This window comes from Phyllobates terribilis, unplaced genomic scaffold, assembly GCF_046119375.1.
Source record: "Phyllobates terribilis strain yellow unplaced genomic scaffold, ASM4611937v1 Scaffold_1__5_contigs__length_1240528914, whole genome shotgun sequence".
Classification (NCBI taxonomy): Eukaryota; Metazoa; Chordata; class Amphibia; order Anura; family Dendrobatidae; genus Phyllobates; species Phyllobates terribilis.
In genome coordinates, this window is record NW_027362761.1 from 1,064,215,989 (window position 1) to 1,064,237,080 (window position 21,092).

Below are 21,092 nucleotides of genomic sequence, written 5' to 3' on the forward strand. Positions count from 1 at the left end.
AGCTCACCCTGTAGTGTGTTCTTCAACCACGTCTGGTTGTAGTGCACTCAGTGTGTGTCACTGCCTCATACATTGTCCTTTTTTGCCAATTCACAGTTTTTCCTGATATCTCCTATTAGTGTGGTGGTTCCATCCGTATTCAGCTAAATTGGTTCCAAACACACTATATAGGAGTAGATAGAGAAATTTTTTTGGTCTTGCAGGGCTAGTGCACAGTGCTCTGCATCTGTACTGTTCACCGCTGTCTGCAAGGTCTGGTGTGTGAGTGCAGCTCACCCTGTAGTGTGTGCTTCAACCACGTCTGGTTGTAGTGCACTCAGTGTGTGTCACTGCCTCATACATTGTCCTTTTTTGACAATTCATAATTTTTCCTGATATCTCCTATTAGTGTGGTGGTACCATCCGTATTCAGCTAAATTGGTTCCAAACACACTATATAGGAGTAGATAGAGAAATTTTTTTGGTCTTGCAGCGCTAGTGCACAGTGCTCTGCATCTGTACTGTTCACCGCTGTCTGCAAGGTCTGGTGTGTGAGTGCAGCTCACCCTGTAGTGTGTGCTTCAACCACGTCTGGTTGTAGTGCACTCAGTGTGTGTCACTGCCTCATACATTGTCCTTTTTTGCCAATTCATAATTTTTCCTGATTTCTCCTATTAGTGTGGTGGTTCCATCCGTATTCAGCTAAGTGGTTCCAAACACACTATATAGGAGTAGTTAGAGGAGCCTTTCTGCTGCATTGGGCCCTGCAGCCCCAGCCAGATTAGTATTAGCCTATTTTTTGCAGCCTCATCTATTGCATTGTAGGTTACCTTCCTACATTGTAATAGCTACAAAAAGTTTGTGATACTATCGTTATTACATCTTTAGGCACATCCAGTGTCTTTTTGTGACAAAAAAAACCTAAATAAAGTTCACCAAACACTCCACTTTACAGTTGTGTAGGCCACATTAGCTCATATTAAAGTCTAGTCCACACTTTATAAAATTAGTGTTTCTTATACCTGTTAGCAGCTGTTCAGGAATAAGCACACTAAGCCCTTAGTACTTTTCTGCCTATCTTTATCAGTCTACCAAGATGAAGAAGGCAGGGAGTAAGGCATGTGGGCGTGGGCGTGGGTGTGGAGTTTCTGCAGGGAGAGGACGTGAGGATTCTGTGCCTGCAGGGAGAGGACGTGGGGATTCTGTGCCTGCTGCGGGCACCAGTGACTCAGCATCCCCCAGTTTTACCAGGGAACAGTCCTTTATGCGCAGCTTTGTAGGAGCTAGCCGTACCCCACTGCTGCGCGAGGACCAAATTGAAGCCGTTGTCGGATGGATGGCAGCTAACGCATCGACTTCAATTAGTTCAGATCCTCTCAGGTCCTGAGCACTGAAGAGCACCCATCTGTCTCTTCACCACCTGCCAAATTGCCCAGGCAGTCAGAGAGCCCTGGACAGGAGCCATCTCTACTTCTGTTCTCTGAATCTCTTGGCTTGGAAAGAGGGGGCCAGCCAAGCAGAATTCGAGAATTTGAAGAAAAGGTAGTGTGCAGTGATGCGCAACCGTTTTGTCTCTCTGAATCTGAAGAGGCGGGTGGGCCAGTGCCTATGGTCAGCAGCACACCTCAGTACGCATCTGATGATGAGACTCAGGTGCCACTTTCTGGTGCGTACTGTGCTGTCGAGACTACCCAGGAGAAGCAGTTGTTTGAAGAGGGTGGTGTAGATGATGAGGTCCTTGACCCATCATGGCGTGAGGGACAGGAAGGTGGTGGGAGCAGCTCTGAGGAAGAGATTCCCCGAACGGCCCAAAAAGGAGGGAGAGGGAGGGGGCAGACTTGGTTGCCTGTAGCCTCCACTTCGGCACCCATTAGGAGCATGGCTCTTCCAAAATCCAAAGCGGGCGCTCCCAAGACTTGCAGTGCCTGGTCCTTTTTTGACACAGTTGCAGATTACATTTGCTTTGTCAAATGCAAGCTGTGTAATCAGAAGGTGAAAAGAGGGAAAAGTGTCAGCAACCTCAATACCACAAATATGTGGAAACATGTGCGGACCAAGCACGTGGTGGAGTTACAAAAACACACTGAAGACCTAGGCCAACCTACAGTGCCACCTACCACCTCTTCAGCTCGTGTTGTAGCCTCTTCCTCCAGCTCACACACAGCTGGTTCGGCTTCCTCACAGGATCGCCATGGAAGAATCTCTGGCACTGTTGTACAGAGACACAGTGTAATTCCACCCACAGCACCACTTTCCCAGTCATCCTCACACTCCCAGGCCAGTCTACAGCCATCGTTAGCACAGGCATGGGAGAAAAGGCGCCCATACTCGACAAACCACCCCCGAGCACAGGCTCTGAATTCTGGCATTGCTAAACTACTGGCCCTTGAAATGCTATCATTCAGGCTGGTGGAGACTGACACATTCCGTAACTTTATGGCATTGGCAGTCCCACAATACAACGTGCCCAGCCGCTTTTATTTCAGCAGGCAAGCCGTCCCTTCCCTGCAACATCATGTGGAGGGAAAAATTAAACATGCGCTACAAAACGCCGTCAGTAGCAAGGTTCACCTGACCACCGATGCGTGGACCAGTAAGCATGGACAGGGACGATACCTTTCCCTCACTGCCCATTGGGTAAATGTTGTGGAGCCGGGTATAAATCTTGAGAGTGGCGCTGTACGTGTTCTGCCAACTCCAAGGATTGCAGGAATCCAGTCTGTACACATTGACTCCTCCTCATACTCCATTTCCTCTGAATCAGCGCTGCAGGAGCCGTCACGGTCTACCTCCACATTGACCCGTGAACGGGTTACCTGTTATGGTGACCAATATGAGCACAGCCGTGGCCAAACGTCAACAGGCCGTATTAAAATTAATTTCTTTGGGGAATCGAAGCCACACAGCGCAGGAGCTCTGGAATGCCATCAAGCAGCAGAGCGACGTGTGGTTTGTGCCAGCGAATCTCCAGCCAGGCATGGTAGTGTGTGACAATGGCCGAAATCTGGTGGCAGCTCTGGGCCTAGGCAACCTCACTCACATCCCATGTCTGGCACATGTGCTCAATTTGGTCGTGCAGAGTTTTTTGAGGGACTATCCGGATCTTGATGCACTGCTTCACAAGGTCCGCATAGAGTGCGCTCACTTGCGGCGTTCCAGCAATGCAAGATCACGCATTGCAGCTCTGCAGCGCCGATTACGTCTTCCGGAACATCGCATCATATGTGACCTACCCACCAGGTGGAATTCAACGTTACATATGTTGGAGAGGTTGTGTGAGCAGCAGGCAGCAGTAATGGAGTACCAGCTGCAGCAGGCGCAAACAAGTCGCAGTGCGCGCCGTTCACACTTCACCACCACTGAGTGGGCCTCTATGAAGGACATTTGCCACGTTTTGCATGCCTTCGATTATTCCACGCGGATGGCGAGTGCAGATGGTGCACTAGTCAGTGTAACGGGTCTGGGAGGCGGAACCTCTGGGCTACTATACAATGGAGCGGTCCTTGTAAGGGAGCGGGTGGCGACCAGGCAGGCAGTCACAGCAGGTGACCGGGACAGTCTCTGGGTGTACGGGCAGGAGGTCACGGCAAGTGATCAGGGCAGTCTCTGGAAGAACGGGCTGGAGGTCACGGCAAGTGACCGGGGCAGTCTCTGGAAGAACGGGCTGGAGGTCACGGCAAGTGACCGGGGCAGTCTCTAGGTAAAGGGTAGGTACGACCTGTGATGGCTGAACCTCCAGGTAGGCTAGCAAGGCAGATGGAGGATGTGTGCTCCAAGGTGAGCAAGCGAGAGTCTCTGGAATAGCAGGTGGTCACAGCACGTGACGGCGGAGCCTCCAGGTAGGCAAGCAGGCAGGTAGCGGAGAAGCGCTCCCAGGTGAGCGGGCAAGAGTCTCTGGAATAGCTGGTGGTCACAGCACGTGACAACGGAGCCTCCGGGCAGGCAAGCAGGCAGGTAGCGGAGAAGCGCTCCCAGGTGAGCGGGCAAGCTGGTCCATAGACAGACTGACCGGAGTTGTAAGGCAGACCGTCAGACCTCAGGCAAGCAGGCAGGTAGCTGATGTGCGCTCCCAGGTGAGCGGGCAAGTTGGTCCTTAGACAGACTGACCGGAGTTGTAAGGCAGACCGTCGGACCTCAGGCAGGCAGGCAGGTAACAGGAAATCAGGCAGGATTAGGACAGCAAGCTGGCAGGAATCTGGCAGGTAACTGGCAGGTAACTGGCAACGGGACCTGAGGGCTGAAGCAGAGTAGAACGGTGCAACAACATTGCTCGGGCACCTCCATTTTGGAGGAGGTGCCTTATATATGGTAAAGTCCTCCGGCCATTGGCCGGGGACTCCTTAGGATGGCGCGCGCGGCCCCTTTAAGAGGGAGGGAGGGCGCGCGCGCCCTAAGCACAGTGGCCGGGAAGGAGCGCGCGCTGCCAGCAGAGCGGGAGAGGGACGCCGGGCACGGAGCAGAGCGGTGAGGGGAACAGCGTCCCTGCCTAGCAGAGGGCAGGGACGCCGGCACTACAGTACCCCCCCCCTTTAGGCCCCCCCTTTTTTAGGCCAGATAGAAATTTAGCTAGGATGAGAGGGGCATGGATGTTCTCCCGGGGCTCCCACGTTCTCTCCTCAGGACCAAACCCCTTCCAATCTACCAGAAAAAAGGTCTTTCCTCTTACCCTTTTGGTGGCAAGAATGTTCTCTACCTCAAACTCGTCCTCAGCAGAAACCGGATTAGGAGGCGTACCTGTAGACTTGGAAAAAGAGTTAAGCACCACGGGTTTGAGGAGAGATACATGGAAGGAGTTAGGGATCCGTAAGTTGGCCGGGAGTTTCAATTTATAGGCCACCGGGTTGATCTGACTGATGACCTCCAGAGGACCGATGAACCGAGGCCCTAACTTGTAAGAAGGTATCTTGAGTCGAACATATTTAGATGAGAGCCAGACTTTATCTCCTGGACGAAATTGTGGAGGATCCAGGCGTTTTTTGTCAGCGTGTCTTTTCATACGCTCGGATGACAGAAGGAGTGCGGACCGGGTACTCTCCCATATGGAGGAAAATTTGCTAACGAGAGATTCCGCAGCCGGGTTGTCCACAGAGGTGGAGACAGGAAAAGGAATCCGAGGATGCTGACCAAAGACTACAAAAAACGGGGATTTGGAGGAGGATTCGCTCTCGTGATTATTATAAGAGAACTCGGCCCATGGTAGGAGATCCACCCAGTCAGAATGGTGGGCATTAACGAAGTGCCGGAGGTAACTGGTCAGGTTCTGATTGATCCGCTCCACTTGACCATTGGACTGTGGGTGGTAAGCGGAAGAGAAGTCCAGGGTGACGTCTAGTAGTTTACAAGTGGCTCTCCAGAAACGTGAGGTGAACTGTACCCCACGATCCGACACGATGTGGAGGGGCAGGCCATGAAGACGGAAGATGTGGCGGATAAAGTCTTTAGCCAGCTCGGGTGCAGACGGAAGGCCTGGCAGGGGAATAAAGTGAGCCATCTTGGAAAAGCGGTCAGCGACCACCCAAATGACCGTACAACCGGCAGAGACGGGGAGATCAGTTATAAAGTCCATTGCTATATGCTGCCAGGGGGCAGCAGGTACAGGAAGCGGAAGGAGGCATCCGGCTGGCAGATGTCTCGGGACTTTGTTGCGGGCGCAGGACACACAGGCAGAAACAAAGTCTATTATGTCCTTGTGCAGGGTAGGCCACCAATAGTGCCGGGCAATAAGCTGGAGGGTCTTTTTCTGACCGGCGTGGCCAGCTAGTTTAGATGAATGGCCCCAGTGTAGGATCTTCTCCCGATCAGGTACTGAAACAAACGTCTTACCGGGAGGGAGACGATTTAGACTCACGGGAGCCACCTGCATTACTCTGGCGGGATCGATGATATGTTTAGGTTCTTCCTCGAGATCGGACACCAGAAAGGATCGGGACAAGGCGTCTGCTTTGACGTTTTTGTCAGCCGGGCGAAAATGAAGAACAAAATCAAAGCGAGCAAAAAACAAGGACCACCGGGCTTGGCATGGGTTAAGTCTCTGGGCATGCTGGAGGTAAGCCAAGTTCTTGTGGTCAGTGTAAATTATTACCGGGTGAAGAGTCCCCTCGAGCAGGTAACGCCACTCCTCCAACGCCAGCTTGATGGCCAATAACTCTCGGTCTCCTATGGAATAGTTGCGCTCAGAAGAGGAGAAGAGTTTGGAGAAGAAGCCACAAGTTACCATTCTCCCGGAAGATGATTTTTGAGTAAGTACCGCTCCGGCTCCAGAGGAGGAGGCGTCAACTTCCATGAAGAACTGCTTGTTGCCGTCCGGGCCATGCAGCACCGGGGCGGAAGAGAAAGCCTGTTTTAGGGAAAGAAAGGCCTCCTCTGCTTCGGGCGGCCACTCTTTGGGATTAGTACCCTTACGGGTGAGCGCGGAAATTGGGGCAGTCCGGGAAGAGAAGTGCGGGATGAAGAGGCGGTAATAGTTGGCGAAGCCCAGGAACCGTTGAATAGCCTTCAACCCCTCTGGTCGGGGCCATTTCTCGATGGCAGACAGTTTCTCAGGATCCATTTGTAGGCCGGTCTGAGAGATAATGTAGCCCAGAAACGGAAGCGAGGTCTGCTCAAAGAGGCACTTCTCATATTTAGCGTAGAGATGGTTCTGCCTGAGCCTGAGCAGGACCTGACGAACATCCCTCTGGTGAGTCTGGAGATCCGGAGAGAAGACCAAGATGTCGTCCAGGTACTCCACTACACAGGAGTAGAGAAGGTCCCGGAAGATGTCATTGACCAACTCTTGAAAGACGGCAGGAGCGTTACAGAGGCCAAAGGGCATTACCAGATATTCATAGTGGCCGTCCCGGGTGTTGAATGCCGTCTTCCATTCATCCCCCTGACGGATACGAACCAGGTTGTACGCCCCACGGAGGTCCAGATTGGTGAAGATTCTAGCCCCCCTCAGACGATCAAATAACTCCGGAATGAGCGGAAGGGGGTACTTATTCTTCACCGTGATCTGGTTAAGGCCTCTATAGTCTATACAGGGACGGAGAGAGCCGTCCTTCTTTTTGACGAAAAAGAAGCCTGCTCCCGCCGGGGAGGTAGATTTCCGGATGAATCCCCTGGCCAGATTCTCCTCAATATATTCGGACATCGACCGGGTCTCAGCAGCGGATAATGGATAAATACGCCCACGGGGAGGAGAAGTACCAGGTAACAGGTCGATAGGGCAGTCGTATGGTCTATGAGGGGGTAGTGTCTCTGCCTCCTTTTTATTAAAGACATCAGCATAAGACCAATAAGGAATCGGAAGTCCAGGTAGATTAGCTGGGGTAGGAGAAGGACGGACCTGATGAACGGGAACCAGACAGGTCTTATGGCAGCCCTGTCCCCAGCGAAGGACTTCTCCGGTCTGCCAGTCAAGAATGGGTGCATGTTTCTGGAGCCAAGGTAGGCCTAGCAAGAGGGCGTGAGAGAGTCCAGGCAGAACATGGAAGGAGATACTTTCAGAATGCAGCATTCCCACCTGCAGAGTAATGGATTCGGTGATGAGTTGGATGGGGCGTGGTAAGAGCCCCCCATCCACGGCAGCAACAGACAAGGGTACAGCCAGAGGTTTGGTGGGGATGCGGTATTTCTCTACCAGTGACTGTGAAATAAGATTCCCGGCTGCTCCAGAGTCCAGTTGGGCTAGTTCGAAATAACGGTTCTCCCCGTAGACGATTGAAACTGACAACAGCAGGGATGGAGAGGATTTATTCTTGTCTAGGTGGACCTCTCTGAGCGAACCTAGACACAGGTGTTTCCCGACCTCTCTGGGCAGGCACGGATCCGGTGCTCCTTACTGCCACAGTAGAAGCAGGTCTCCTCGGCACGGCTTAAGTCCTGTCGGGTCTTGACCATCTTAGTCTGGTCGACCTGCATAGGCTCAGGAGGGTGTGCCTGGTTAGAGACAGAAGGAGTGACGGGTTTCTGAAAAGTAGGAGCTAGACGTGGTAACCTCCTCTCACGGGTGACCTCTCTGGCACGCTCCTGGAACCGTAGGTCAATCCGGGTGGCAAGAGTTATTAAGTCATCGAGAGTGGTAGGAATGTCCCGACCGGCAAGTTCATCTTTAATACGGCCGGACAGACCCTCCCAGAAGACGGAAACCAGAGCGTCGTTATCCCAGGCCAGCTCCGAGGCAAGGGTACGGAACCGTATGGCATATTGGCCCACGGTGAGACTTTCCTGACGGAGGCGTAGCAACAATGATGCGGATGAGGTCTTCCGTCCGGGTTCGTCGAAGACTTTCCGGAAAGCCGTGAGAAAAGCAGGCAAGTTGGACACCAGGGGGTCTCCTATCTCCCATAGAGGATTTAGCCAGGCCAGGGCCTCCCCGGTGAGATGGGACATGATGAATGCAATTTTGGCTCGGTCGGAGTTAAACTGGTGGGACAATAGTTCAAAGTGCAGGGTGCACTGATTTATGAAGCCCCGAGCCTGGGCTGAGTCGCCTCCGAAGCGAGGAGGTGCAGAAAGCCGAGGTCCGGGGTAGGATATCATGGTGTTAGTGGACAGCGGAGCTGCCGGATTGCGAGACATGGCACTGGCGGAGGTTGTTGGTGGAACAGTCAGAGTGTCCAGGCGAGTATTGACATTCCGCAGGTGACCCAGGATGGACTCCTGTTGGGACCTTTGACGGGACAGTTCATGACACAGGTCCGAGAGCGAGGGAGCTTGGGTGCCACCGGGTTCCATGGCCCGAGCAAATTGTAACGGGTCTGGGAGGCGGAACCTCTGGGCTACTATACAAGGGAGCGGTCCTTGTAAGGGAGCGGGTGGCGACCAGGCAGGCAGTCACAGCAGGTGACCGGGACAGTCTCTGGGTGTACGGGCAGGAGGTCACGGCAAGTGATCAGGGCAGTCTCTGGAAGAACGGGCTGGAGGTCACGGCAAGTGACCGGGGCAGTCTCTAGGTAAAGGGTAGGTACGACCTGTGATGGCTGAACCTCCAGGTAGGCTAGCAAGGCAGATGGAGGATGTGTGCTCCCAGGTGAGCAAGCGAGAGTCTCTGGAATAGCAGGTGGTCGCAGCACGTGACAGCGGAGCCTCCAGGTAGGCAAGCAGGCAGGTAGCGGAGAAGCGCTCCCAGGTGAGCGGGCAAGAGTCTCTGGAATAGCTGGTGGTCCCAGCACGTGACAGCGGAACCCCCGGGCAGGCAAGCAGGCAGGTAGCGGAGAAGCGCTCCCAGGTGAGCGGGCAAGAGTCTGGAATAGCTGGTGGTCACAGCACGTGACAGCGGAGCCTCCGGGCAGGCAAGCAGGCAGGTAGCGGAGAAGCGCTCCCAGGTGAGCGGGCAAGCTGGTCCATAGACAGAGCGGTGAGGGGAACAGCGTCCCTGCCTAGCAGAGGGCAGGGACGCCGGCACTACAGTACCCCCCCCCTTTAGGCCCCCCCTTTTTTAGGCCAGATAGAAATTTAGCTAGGATGAGAGGGGCATGGATGTTCTCCCGGGGCTCCCACGTTCTCTCCTCAGGACCAAACCCCTTCCAATCTACCAGAAAAAAGGTCTTTCCTCTTACCCTTTTGGTGGCAAGAATGTTCTCTACCTCAAACTCGTCCTCAGCAGAAACCGGAGCAGGAGGTGTACCTGTAGACTTGGAAAAAGAGTTAAGCACCACGGGTTTGAGGAGAGATACATGGAAGGAGTTAGGGATCCGTAAGTTGGCCGGGAGTTTCAATTTATAGGCCACCGGGTTGATCTGACTGATGACCTCCAGAGGACCGATGAACCGAGGCCCTAACTTGTAAGAAGGTATCTTGAGTCGAACATATTTAGATGAGAGCCAGACTTTATCTCCCGGACGAAATTGTGGAGGATCCAGGCGTATTTTGTCAGCGTGTCTTTTCATACGCTCGGATGACAGAAGGAGTGCGGACCGGGTACTCTCCCATATGGAGGAAAATTTGCTAACGAGAGATTCCGCAGCCGGGTTGTCCACAGAGGTGGAGACAGGAAAAGGAATCCGAGGATGCTGACCAAAGACTACAAAAAACGGGGATTTGGAGGAGGATTCGCTCTCGTGATTATTATAAGAGAACACGGCCCATGGTAGGAGATCCACCCAGTCAGAATGGTGGGCATTAACGAAGTGCCGGAGGTAACTGGTCAGGTTCTGATTGATCCGCTCCACTTGACCATTGGACTGTGGGTGGTAAGCGGAAGAGAAGTCCAGGGTGACGTCTAGTAGTTTACAAGTGGCTCTCCAGAAACGTGAGGTGAACTGTACCCCACGATCCGACACGATGTGGAGGGGCAGGCCATGAAGACGGAAGATGTGGCGGATAAAGTATTTAGCCAGCTCGGGTGCAGACGGAAGGCCTGGCAGGGGAATAAAGTGAGCCATCTTGGAAAAGCGGTCAGCGACCACCCAAATGACCGTACAACCGGCAGAGACGGGGAGATCAGTTATAAAGTCCATTGCTATATGCTGCCAGGGGGCAGCAGGTACAGGAAGCGGAAGGAGGCATCCGGCTGGCAGATGTCTCGGGACTTTGTTCAGGGCGCAGGACACACAGGCAGAAACAAAGTCTATTATGTCCTTGTGCAGGGTAGGCCACCAATAGTGCCGGGCAATAAGCTGGAGGGTCTTTTTCTGACCGGCGTGGCCAGCTAGTTTAGATGAATGGCCCCAGTGTAGGATCTTCTCCCGATCAGGTACTGAAACAAACGTCTTACCGGGAGGGAGACGATTTAGACTCACGGGAGCCACCTGCATTACTCTGGCGGGATCGATGATATGTTTAGGTTCTTCCTCGAGATCGGACACCAGAAAGGATCGGGACAAGGCGTCTGCTTTGACGTTTTTGTCAGCCGGGCGAAAATGAAGAACAAAATCAAAGCGAGCAAAAAACAAGGACCACCGGGCTTGGCACGGGTTAAGTCTCTGGGCATGCTGGAGGTAAGCCAAGTTCTTGTGGTCAGTGTAAATTATTACCGGGTGAAGAGTCCCCTCGAGCAGGTAACGCCACTCCTCCAACGCCAGCTTGATGGCCAATAACTCTCGGTCTCCTATGGAATAGTTGCGCTCAGAAGAGGAGAAGAGTTTGGAGAAGAAGCCACAAGTTACCATTCTCCCGGAAGATGATTTTTGAGTAAGTACCGCTCCGGCTCCAGAGGAGGAGGCGTCAACTTCCATGAAGAACTGCTTGTTGCCGTCCGGGCGATGCAGCACCGGGGCGGAAGAGAAGGCCTGTTTTAGGGAAAGAAAGGCCTCCTCTGCTTCGGGCGGCCACTCTTTGGGATTAGTACCCTTACAGGTGAGCGCGGAAATTGGGGCAGTCCGGGAAGAGAAGTGCGGGATGAAGAGGCGGTAATAGTTGGCGAAGCCCAGGAACCGTTGAATAGCCTTCAACCCCTCTGGTCGGGGCCATTTCTCGATGGCAGACAGTTTCTCAGGATCCATTTGTAGGCCGGTCTGAGAGATAATGTAGCCCAGAAACGGAAGCGAGGTCTGCTCAAAGAGGCACTTCTCATATTTAGCGTAGAGATGGTTCTGCCTGAGCCTGAGCAGGACCTGACGAACATCCCTCTGGTGAGTCTGGAGATCCGGAGAGAAGACCAAGATGTCGTCCAGGTACTCCACTACGCAGGAGTAGAGAAGGTCCCGGAAGATGTCATTGACCAACTCTTGAAAGACGGCAGGAGCGTTACAGAGGCCAAAGGGCATTACCAGATATTCATAGTGGCCGTCCCGGGTGTTGAATGCCGTCTTCCATTCATCCCCCTGACGGATACGAACCAGGTTGTACGCCCCACGGAGGTCCAGATTGGTGAAGATTCTAGCCCCCCTCAGACGATCAAATAACTCCGGAATGAGCGGAAGGGGGTACTTATTCTTCACCGTGATCTGGTTAAGGCCTCTATAGTCTATACAGGGACGGAGAGAGCCGTCCTTCTTTTTGACGAAAAAGAAGCCTGCTCCCGCCGGGGAGGTAGATTTCCGGATGAATCCCCTGGCCAGATTCTCCTCAATATATTCGGACATCGACCGGGTCTCAGCAGCGGATAATGGATAAATACGCCCACGGGGAGGAGAAGTACCAGGTAACAGGTCGATAGGGCAGTCGTATGGTCTATGAGGGGGTAGTGTCTCTGCCTCCTTTTTATTAAAGACATCAGCATAAGACCAATAAGGAATCGGAAGTCCAGGTAGATTAGCTGGGGTAGGAGAAGGACGGACGGGATGAACGGGAACCAGACAGGTCTTATGGCAGCCCTGTCCCCAGCGAAGGACTTCTCCGGTCTGCCAGTCAAGAATGGGTGCATGTTTCTGGAGCCAAGGTAGGCCTAGCAAGAGGGCGTGAGAGAGTCCAGGCAGAACATGGAAGGAGATACTTTCAGAATGCAGCATTCCCACCTGCAGAGTAATGGATTCGGTGATGAGTTGGATGGGGCGTGGTAAGAGCCCCCCATCCACGGCAGCAACAGACAAGGGTACAGCCAGAGGTTTGGTGGGGATGCGGTATTTCTCTACCAGTGACTGTGAAATAAGATTCCCGGCTGCTCCAGAGTCCAGTTGGGCTAGTTCGAAATAACGGTTCTCCCCGTAGACGATTGAAACTGACAACAGCAGGGATGGAGAGGATTTATTCTTGTCTAGGTGGACCTCTCTGAGCGAACCTAGACACAGGTGTTTCCCGACCTCTCCGGGCAGGCACGGATCCGGTGCTCCTTACTGCCACAGTAGAAGCAGGTCTCCTCGGCACGGCTTAAGTCCTGTCGGGTCTTGACCATCTTAGTCTGGTCGACCTGCATAGGCTCAGGAGGGTGTGCCTGGTTAGAGACAGAAGGAGTGACGGGTTTCTGAAAAGTAGGAGCTAGACGTGGTAACCTCCTCTCACGGGTGACCTCTCTGGCACGCTCCTGGAACCGTAGGTCAATCCGGGTGGCAAGAGTTATTAAGTCATCGAGAGTGGTAGGAATGTCCCGACCGGCAAGTTCATCTTTAATACGGCCGGACAGACCCTCCCAGAAGACGGAAACCAGAGCGTCGTTATCCCAGGCCAGCTCCGAGGCAAGGGTACGGAACCGTATGGCATATTGGCCCACGGTGAGACTTTCCTGACGGAGGCGTAGCAACGATGATGCGGATGAGGTCTTCCGTCCGGGTTCGTCGAAGACTTTCCGGAAAGCCGTGAAAAAAGCAGGCAAGTTGGACACCAGGGGGTCTCCTATCTCCCATAGAGGATTTAGCCAGGCCAGGGCCTCCCCGGTGAGATGGGACATGATGAATGCAATTTTGGCTCGGTCGGAGTTAAACTGGTGGGACAATAGTTCAAAGTGCAGGGTGCACTGATTTATGAAGCCCCGAGCCTGGGCTGAGTCGCCTCCGAAGCGAGGAGGTGCAGAAAGCCGAGGTCCGGGGTAGGATATCATGGTATTAGTGGACAGCGGAGCTGCCGGATTGCGAGACATGGCACTGGCGGAGGTTGTTGGTGGAACAGTCAGAGTGTCCAGGCGAGTATTGACATTCCGCAGGTGACCCAGGATGGACTCCTGTTGGGACCTTTGACGGGACAGTTCATGACACAGGTCCGAGAGCGAGGGAGCTTGGGTGCCACCGGGTTCCATGGCCCGAGCAAATTGTAACGGGTCTGGGAGGCGGAACCTCTGGGCTACTATACAAGGTAGCGGTCCTTGTAAGGGAGCGGGTGGCGACCAGGCAGGCAGTCACAGCAGGTGACCGGGACAGTCTCTGGGTGTACGGGCAGGAGGTCACGGCAAGTGATCAGGGCAGTCTCTGGAAGAACGGGCTGGAGGTCACGGCAAGTGACCGGGGCAGTCTCTGGAAGAACGGGCTGGAGGTCACGGCAAGTGAACGGGGCAGTCTCTAGGTAAAGGGTAGGTACGACCTGTGGTGGCTGAACCTCCAGGTAGGCTAGCAAGGCAGATGGAGGATGTGTGCTCCCAGGTGAGCAAGCGAGAGTCTCTGGAATAGCAGGTGGTCGCAGCACGTGACAGCGGAGCCTCCAGGTAGGCAAGCAGGCAGGTAGCGGAGAAGCGCTCCCAGGTGAGCGGGCAAGAGTCTCTGGAATAGCTGGTGGTCCCAGCACGTGACAGCGGAACCCCCGGGCAGGCAAGCAGGCAGGTAGCGGAGAAGCGCTCCCAGGTGAGCGGGCAAGAGTCTGGAATAGCTGGTGGTCACAGCACGTGACAGCGGAGCCTCCGGGCAGGCAAGCAGGCAGGTAGCGGAGAAGCGCTCCCAGGTGAGCGGGCAAGCTGGTCTATAGACAGACTGACCGGAGTTGTAAGGCAGACCGTCGGACCTCAGGCAAGCAGGCAGGTAGCTGATGTGCGCTCCCAGGTGAGCGGGCAAGTTGGTCCTTAGACAGACTGACCGGAGTTGTAAGGCAGACCGTCGGACCTCAGGCAGGCAGGCAGGATTAGGACAGCAAGCTGGCAGGAATCTGGCAGGTAACTGGCAGGTAACTGGCAACGGGACCTGAGGGCTGAAGCAGAGTAGAACGGTGCAACAACATTGCTCGGGCACCTCCATTTTGGAGGAGGTGCCTTATATATGGTAAAGTCCTCCGGCCATTGGCCGGGGACTCCTTAGGACGGCGCGCGCGGCCCCCTTAAGAGGGAGGGAGGGCGCGCGCGCGCGCCCTAAGCACAGTGGCCGGGAAGGAGCGCGCGCTGCCAGCAGAGCGGGAGAGGGACGCCGGGCACGGAGCAGAGCGGTGAGGGGAACAGCGTCCCTGCCTAGCAGAGGGCAAGGACGCCGGCACTACAGTCAGCATGACAATCCCCCTTATCTGCCTGCTTGAAAAAACACTGCAAGCACTAAGGGACGAGGTTTTGGAAGAGGTGGAGGATGAGGAGTCACAAATGCCATCTGCTTCTCTACAGTCTGCGCAACGTGGTTCCTCACAAAGGCCTAGGCAGGGGACACTTTGTGAGGAGGATGAGGAGGAGTCAATGGATGAGGAAGACATCTGTCCAGAGGAGGGAGGTACACAATGCTCTAGTAGTCAGTATCTAGAGCGAGGGTGGGGTGATGCAGAGCAGGCAGAGTTTACGCCTCAAGCAGGGGACAGCGTTTCTTGGCCAGTTGGCAGTCTGCAGCACATGGTTGATTTCATGCTGCAGTACCTGAGAAACGACCGCCGCATCGCCCACATTCTCAACACGGCTGATTATTGGGTGTCCACCCTCCTAGATCCTCGCTACCGGGACAACTTACAAAGCCTCATAACACCGTTGAACCGGGAGCGTAAAATGCGGAAGTACCAAGACGAACTGGTGCATTCCATCATGTTCTCCATTCCAACCGAGAGCAGTGCTGCTAGTGCTTTACAAAGCAGCTCAGTGCGTCGAGGCAGTGGAGGAAGCTCTGCACAAAGAGGGAGCAGAAGCAGCGCCTCAGCACAAGGCAAGACCAATATGGCCGAAATGTGGCAAAGTTTTGTGTCCCCGTCGCCACAAATGTCTACACCATCACACACGGCTCCAGTCAGCAGGAGGCAACGTTTCCGTCAGATGGTGACAGACTACATGTCTTGCCCTCTTAGTGTACTCCCAGACGACTCTTCTCCCTTCAAGTTTTGGGTCTGTAAGCTGGATACATGGGCAGAGCTTAGTCAGTATGCATTGGAGGTGCTAGCTTGCCCTGCTGCTAGTGTATTATCGGAACGCGTCTTTAGTGCCGCAGGTGGTGTACTAATAGACCGTCGCATGCGACTATCCTCCGATAACGTTGACCGGCTTACTTTTCTCAAAATGAACAAGGCCTGGATCTCTCATGAATTTGCCAGTCCTCTTCCAGAATAAATAATTGGTTGGCAACAGTATCCAGGTCTCCTGTTGTGTTCATGTTTCTACCACCTGAACTGTAATCCCTGAGCTCCAACACCGCCAGTTGGCGCTCGGAAGTGCCGTCTGCACAGTCAACACTTGCTGCCGTGTTATTGGGGTTCAGTAACGTCAGCTGTTCCCCTGCTGTGCGGACGGTAATTTCTCCTGCTCTGTCCACATTCTCACTACTACAGATTTTAAAGTTGCTCCAATTACACCTCTGGCTCCTCTGTTTTCAGTATTATCCCTGAGCTCCAACACCGCCAGTTGGCGCTCGGAAGTGCCGTCTGCACAGTCAACACTTGCTGCCGTGTTATTGGGGTTCAGTAACGTCAGCTGTTCCCCTGCTGTGCTGACGGCAATTTCTCCTGCTCTGTCCACATTCTCACTACTACAGATTTTAAAGTTGCTCCAATTACACCTCTGGCTCCTCTGTTTTCAGTATTATCCCTGAGCTCCAACACCGCCAGTTGGCGCTCGGAAGTGCCGTCTGCACAGTCAACACTTGCTGCCGTGTTATTGGGGTTCAGTAACGTCAGCTGTTCCCCTGCTGTGCGGACGGCAATTTCTCCTGCTCTGTCAACATTCTCACTACTACAGATTTTAAAGTTGCTCCAATTACACCTCTGGCTCCTCTGTTTTCAGTATTATCCCTGAGCTCCAACACCGCCAGTTGGTGCTCGGAAGTGCCGTCTGCACAGTCAACACTTGCTGCCGTGTTATTGGGGTTCAGTAACGTCAGCTGTTCCCCTGCTGTGCGGACGGCAATTTCTCCTGCTCTGTCCACATTCTCACTACTACAGATTTTAAAGTTGCTCCAATTACACCTCTGGCTCCTCTGTTTTCAGTATTATCCCTGAGCTCCAACACCGCCAGTTGGCGCTCGGAAGTGCCATCTGCACAGTCAACACTTGCTGCCGTGTTATTGGGGTTCAGTAACGTCAGCTGTTCCCCTGCTGTGCGGATGGCAATTTCTCCTGCTCTGTCCACATTCTCACTACTACAGATTTTAAAGTTGCTCCAATTACACCTCTGGCTCCTCTGTTTTCAGTATTATCCCTGAGCTCCAACACCGCCAGTTGGCGCTCGGAAGTGCCGTCTGCACAGTCAACACTTGCTGCCGTGTTATTGGGGTTCAGTAACGTCAGCTGTTCCCCTGCTGTGCGGACGGCAATTTCTCCTGCTCTGTCCACATTCTCACTACTACAGATTTTAAAGTTGCTCCAATTACACCTCTGGCTCCTCTGTTTTCAGTATTATCCCTGAGCTCCAACACCACCAGTTGGCGCTCGGAAGTGCCGTCTGCACAGTCAACACTTGCTGCCGTGTTATTGGGGTTCAGTAACGTCAGCTGTTCCCCTGCTGTGCGGACGGCAATTTCTCCTGCTCTGTCCACATTCTCACTACTACAGATTTTAAAGTTGCTCCAATTACACCTCTGGCTCCTCTGTTTTCAGTATTATCCCTGAGCTCCAACACCGCCGGTTGGAGCTCGGAAGTGCCGTCTGCACAGTCAACACTTGCTGCCGTGTTATTGGGGTTCAGTAACGTCAGCTGTTCCCCTGCTGTGCGGATGGCAATTTCTCCTGCTCTGTCCACATTCTCACTACTACAGATTTTAAAGTTGCTCCAATTACACCTCTGGCTCCTCTGTTTTCAGTATTATCCCTGAGCTCCAACACCGCCAGTTGGCGCTCGGAAGTGCCGTCTGCACAGTCAACACTTGCTGCCGTGTTATTGGGGTTCAGTAACGTCAGCTGTTACCCTGCTGTGCGGACGGCAATTTCTCCTGCTCTGTCCACATTCTCACTACTACAGATTTTAAAGTTGCTCCAATTACACCTCTGGCTCCTCTGTTTTCAGTATTATCCCTGAGCTCCAACACCGCCAGTTGGCGCTCGAAAGTGCCGTCTGCACAGTCAACACTTGCTGCCATGTTATTGGGGTTCAGTAACGTCAGCTGTTCCCCTGCTGTGCGGACGGCAATTTCTCCTGCTCTGTCCACATTCTCACTACTACAGATTTTAAAGTTGCTCCAATTACACCTCTGGCTCCTCTGTTTTCAGTATTATCCCTGAGCTCCAACACCGCCAGTTGGCGCTCGGAAGTGCCGTCTGCACAGTCAACACTTGCTGCCATGTTATTGGGGTTCAGTAACGTCAGCTGTTCCCCTGCTGTGCGGACGGCAATTTCTCCTGCTCTGTCCACATTCTCACTACTACAGATTTTAAAGTTGCTCCAATTACACCTCTGGCTCCTCTGTTTTCAGTATTATCCCTGAGCTCCAACACCGCCAGTTGGCGCTCGGAAGTGCCGTCTGCACAGTCAACACTTGCTGCCGTGTTATTGGGGTTCAGTAACGTCAGCTGTTCCCCTGCTGTGCGGACGGCAATTTCTCCTGCTCTGTCCACATTCTCACTACTACAGATTTTAAAGTTGCTCCAATTACACCTCTGGCTCCTCTGTTTTCAGTATTATCCCTGAGCTCCAACACCGCCAGTTGGCGCTCGGAAGTGCCGTCTGCACAGTCAACACTTGCTGCCGTGTTATTGGGGTTCAGTAACGTCAGCTGTTCCCCTGCTGTGCGGACGGCAATTTCTCCTGCTCTGTCCACATTCTCACTACTACAGATTTTAAAGTTGCTCCAATTACACCTCTGGCTCCTCTGTTTTCAGTATTATCCCTGAGCTCCAACACCGCCAGTTGGCTCTCGGAAGTGCCGTCTGCACAGTCAACACTTGCTGCCGTGTTATTGGGGTTCAGTAACGTCAGCTGTTCCCCTGCTGTGCGGACGGCAATTTCTCCTGCTCTGTCCACATTCTCACTACTACAGATTTTAAAGTTGCTCCAATTACACCTCTGGCTCCTCTGTTTTCAGTATTATCCCTGAGCTCCAACACCGCCAGTTGGCGCTCGGAAGTGCCGTCTGCACAGTCAACACTTGCTGCCGTGTTATTGGGGTTCAGTAACGTCAGCTGTTCCCCTGCTGTGCGGACGGCAATTTCTCCTGCTCTGTCCACATTCTCACTACTACAGATTTTAAAGTTGCTCCAATTACACCTCTGGCTCCTCTGTTTTCAGTATTATCCCTGAGCTCCAACACCGCCAGTTGGCGCTCGGAAGTGCCGTCTGCACAGTCAACACTTGCTGCCGTGTTATTGGGGTTCAGTAACGTCAGCTGTTCCCCTGCTGTGCGGACGGCAATTTCTCCTGCTCTGTCCACATTCTCACTACTACAGATTTTAAAGTTGCTCCAATTACACCTCTGGCTCCTCTGTTTTCAGTATTATCCCTGAGCTCCAACACCGCCAGTTGGCGCTCGGAAGTGCCGTCTGCACAGTCAACACTTGCTGCCGTGTTATTGGGGTTCAGTAACGTCAGCTGTTCCCCTGCAGTGCGGACGGCAATTTCTCCTGCTCTGTCCACATTCTCACTACTACAGATTTTAAAGTTGCTCCAATTACACCTCTGGCTCCTCTGTTTTCAGTATTATCCCTGAGCTCCAACACCGCCAGTTGGCGCTCAGAAGTGCCGTCTGCACAGTCAACACTTGCTGCCGTGTTATTGGGGTTCAGTAACGTCAGCTGTTCCCCTGCTGTGCGGACGGCAATTTCTCCTGCTCTGTTCACATTCTCACTACTACAGATTTTAAAGTTGCTCCAATTACACCTCTGGCTCCTCTGTTTTCAGTATTATCCCTGAGCTCCAACACCGCCAGTTGGCGCTCGGAAGTGCCGTCTGCACAGTCAACACTTGCTGCCGTGTTATTGGGGTTCAGTAACGTCAGCTGTTCCCCTGCTGTGCGGATGGCAATTTCTCCTGCTCTGTCCACATTCTCACTACTACAGATTTTAAAGTTGCTCCAATTACACCTCTGGCTCCTCTGTTTTAGTATTTACCCTGGGCTCCAATATCGCTAGTTGCTGCTCAGAAGTGCCGTCTGCACAGTCAACGCTTGCTCCAGTGTTATTGGGGTTCAGTAACGTCAGCTGATCCCCAGCTGTGTGTCCGGCAAATTCTCCTGCTTTTTCCACTTCCACTGTACTACGGATTTAAAACCTCCTCCAAATACACCTCTGGCTCCTCCGTTTTTAGTATTTACCCTGGGCTCCAATACCGCTAGTTGCTGCTCAGAAGTGCCGTCTGCACAGTCAACGCTTGCTCCAGTGTTATTGGGGTTCAGTAACGTCAGCTGATCCCCAGCTGTGTGTCCGGCAAATTCTCCTGCTTTGTCCACATCCACTGAACTACGGATTTAAAACCTCCTCCAAATACACCTCTGGCTCCTCCGTTTTTAGTATTTACCCTGGGCTCCAATACCGCTAGTTGCTGCTCAGAAGTGCTGTCTGCACAGTCCACGCTTGCTCCATTGTTATTGGGGTTCAGTAACGTCAGCTGATCCCCAGCTGTGTGTCCGGCAAATTCTCCTGCTTTGTCCACATCCACTGTACTACGGATTTAAAACCTCCTCCAAATACACCTCTGGCTCCTCCGTTTTTAGTATTTACCCTGGGCTCCAATACCGCTAGTTGCTGCTCAGAAGTGCCGTCTGCACAGTCAACGCTTGCTCCAGTGTTATTGGGGTTCAGTAACGTCAGCTGATCCCCAGCTGTGTGTCCAGCAAATTCTCCTGCTTTGTCCACATCCACTGTACTACGGATTTAAAACTTGCTCCAATTACACCTCTGGCTCCACTCTGTTTTTAGTATTTACCCTGGGTTCCAGCACCGCCAGCTGGTTCTCGGTAGTTCCATTTGCTCTTGTACCTTCTACTACCCATCCGGGTTCCAGTACCGTCAGCTGGTTCTCGGCAGTGACTTTGGCACGGGTACTCCCTCCTGCCCAGCCTGGTTCCAGCACGCCAGCTGTTTCCGGGTAGTGTCAACGTCACTTTGCCTCCAATGCGTTGTCCTGTCGTGTTGCGGTCGGGTTAGCCGACTCTATGGTGCCTGCAGTTTAGGTGACTCCTATGTGGGCTGCGGGATCTGGCAATGAAGGCTTGTTCCATAGTGCCAATAGGACAAGCACCCCCTGTAGGACTGTGGGTTTTGGTAACTGCGGCCGGCTCGCGGCCTTGAACTTTTTTTTACATGGGTACCTTCTGCTACCCATCCGGGTTCCAGTACCGTCAGCTGGTTCTCGGCAGTGCCTTTGGATTAGGTGCCTCCTTCTCGGTATCCAAGTTCCACCAACGTCTGCTGGTCCTTGGTAGTGCTTTCTGGCACAGGTACCTCCTGCTTAGTAACCGAGTTCCAGTACCGTCAGCTGGTCTTCAGCAGTTCCATTGGCTCTTGTA